This window comes from Microtus ochrogaster, chromosome 15 (genome assembly GCF_000317375.1).
Source record: "Microtus ochrogaster isolate Prairie Vole_2 chromosome 15, MicOch1.0, whole genome shotgun sequence".
NCBI classification, from domain to species: Eukaryota; Metazoa; Chordata; class Mammalia; order Rodentia; family Cricetidae; genus Microtus; species Microtus ochrogaster.
This window is the reverse complement of record NC_022017.1, coordinates 42,520,868-42,523,948: the sequence shown is the minus strand read 5'-3', so window position 1 is coordinate 42,523,948 and position 3,081 is coordinate 42,520,868.

Sequence of the window (3,081 nt, the reverse complement as noted above, 5' to 3'; positions counted from 1 at the left end):
CTCCCTCCCTCCCTCCCTCCCTCCCTCTCTGTCTCTCTTACGTACATATACATTCACACTTTACATAAGTACGAGTGGGTCACTACAGAGGATCTGTGGTCATATTCCTCTATTAAGTCTAGATTTATCTGAGTTAAATAGAGTTTACACAATATCGCTTTCTCCTTTTTCTAACGTTTGCCGACCAAGAGATCACGGAGTCAGCTGGCTCTGAAACACCGCTTTCATTTTGTCTGACCAAACAGCTTCCTCTGGAGCCACCTGCTGACTGTGTAGAATCCTGCCTGTTTGGGAGCAGTCGGGAAAACGCCTCTCTAAGCTAACGGGAGAGAATCTCAAGCCTAGACTCTGCTCCGTGGACGCCCCACAGCCTAGGGGTCAAATCATCCTGAAAGTCCCTTTAGCCTTGTGGAGACTTTGATCCAGTAAAGGGGCCAACCACGTGATGTCCTCTACAACTCAGGACCCTGAGCTTGAATCAACCGTTGATACGCTTTTGACAAATGGGGGAAATATTGATTGTAGCTATCCAACATCTGCCATATCTTATCCTCAACACATAAATGCTAGTGTTCATTCCGTGCTCAACAAATGAGGAACATGGATTCTGAATCTGTCTCATGTCTCCTATAATAGAATACTAACAATACATCACAGTTGCCATGTTCCACACACACACCTCCCCCTTAAGCGATATATTTCAAGAGCTTTCCACTTGGGGACAGGTTTTTTCACATATATGTCTGAAGTGTTCCCACAGAGGTCAAATTGCTATGGCAAAGAGAAAACAAAGTTGTTATTCTGATAGGGAAAAAAAAATGTCTGTCCCTTCCCACCGTGAGTCTTTTCCCCCAGTCTGCCAACCTTGCATGTGCTTGTGCTTTTTAACTCTTTGTTTATCCGAGGATGACTTGAATCCCATTTCTCCCTAGGCCACATAGGGAAAATTACAATGCTTTACTTAATTTCAACCCTGAATTTGTCAGATCCTGGTACCTGGTACAGAAACCCGAGATAAATGCACTTGTAGGAAGAAAGCGCTTTGACTCATCCCATGGCTGGTTGGGCCTGTAGCAAGACAACTACCATGGTGGGGATGGGTGTCCGAGCAAAACCATTTGCTTCGTGGTCAAAAGTGAAGAAGGCAATCCTTCCATGACTAGAGACCTTCTAGAAGTTTAAGTACAGAGGTACCCATACAATAACAGCATTGTTGGCAAATGATGGGTTCACGTACCACAAAGTTTTCTCAATGATCAAAGTGGGGTCAACAATGCTCTTTCCAAGATCCCAAGACCATCTAACAAGAGCCTCAACACCAGGTGTGAAAAACGCTCTTTCGAGTTATGGGTGAGGGTTGTGTTATGGGTTAGGCTTGTCTAGGAGCCTCCCAAAACATTACAGGCTGTTGCTACTGTCCTTGGCTCCCCGCCCCCCCCGCCCCGAGAAGCAGAATGTAAGTCCCTATTGCTGAAGACACTATATGCTTCAGATGCAGGGCCCGGAAGCCTCTGATCTGGAACTGAGTAAAAGCCTCCTCCTGAGGACAAGCTCTCTCAGTACCAAAAAGCACCACACAAGCTTCCAAAGGAGAGAAGAAACCAACCGTCCTACCTAGCTATGAGGTCTGTGAACCACAACAACCATATGGCAAGATGACCCTAAGGGCACAGTAGTGGCATTCATACCTTGTTGACATGATCTCAAAGGACAAATAATTTTAAAAACATATAAAGTAACAGTGGAACAGCTCTCCAATTGGACTTAAGAGCCACCCAACCAAAGGGAAACCATGTCCACTACCAGAAACCTAGCCAGCTACCCAAAGCTTGGTTGTCATGGATCTTGGAGGAGAACCTACAATTGCCACTTTACTAAACTTGCAGGGCCCTCACTACATCCTAAATATTTGTCCTTCTAGTCACAGATAAGTGTAGCCCTCAACCCTCATCAAGGAAACTTCTCTCTGTAACAAATGGATAGCTCTACAGAAAACCACAGCAAATCAAAATGCATAACTGTGGCTAGCCCAACTGATATATCCACCAGGCAGCTTCTGCACTAAGGCTCAGGGATCGTTGCTGAAGACGGGTCATAAAGATTTTAAGAGAAGGGGAATAGGGAATTTGCTGTAAGATTGTATGTCTTAGGAATGTAAGAAGTTACACCCATAAAATGTCACCAACATGACTACCTTAACATGAGCTGAACATGGACAACAGACATACAAAAGTGGATGAGGGAAAGCCTAGGAGGTTGCAAACCTACACAGGGAACTACAGGCAATTAAAGAATATTGAGAGTGGGGGAAACTGTCTTCTCCAGGGAAGAACTTACCAATACCAAATGTTTGCCCCTGAAAACATATTCATACAGGTGACATTATACAGATAGAGCAGGAATACACACACACACACACACACACACACACACACACACACATATAAACACACACCACCACCACCAATAACAACAACAACAACAATTAATAGGGAAAAGGCCATGAATTTTAGGGAGAGCATGGAGGGTTTAGAGAGAAGAAAGGAAAAGGAGAAATGATATAATTATATTATAATCTTAAAAAGTAAACAATTTTTAAATGTGCAAAATAGCTTTTGTATATTTCCAGAACTGAGTAATTATCACCTTTATCTATTAAAAAAACATTTTATCATCCTCAGAAGAAACTCCATATAGTCTATAAAGTTTGGATGATTTTTTTTTTTAAAAAAAGCATGAAATGGAGGCTGGGAGTGTGGTTCAGTTGGTAGGGTGCTTGCTTAACGCACAGGAAGTCCTGGACTTGGTCTCTAACATGCCATAAAACTGGGCCCAGGAGATGGGGAGAACGAGCAGAAGTTCCATGACAAGACCAGGTTGGGCTATGTGAGTCTCAAAGTAAAATAAAATAACCCCAGGAGGAATTCTACTTAGAAATGTTAAACAGACAGGCATTCTTTAGGGTATACTTGGATACATCTTCTCACTTTTAGTTTGTGGTGCTTTAAATAAGAATGGTCCCCATAGCCGGGAGGTGGTGGCGCACACCTTTAATCCCAGCACTTGGGAGGCAGAGGCAGG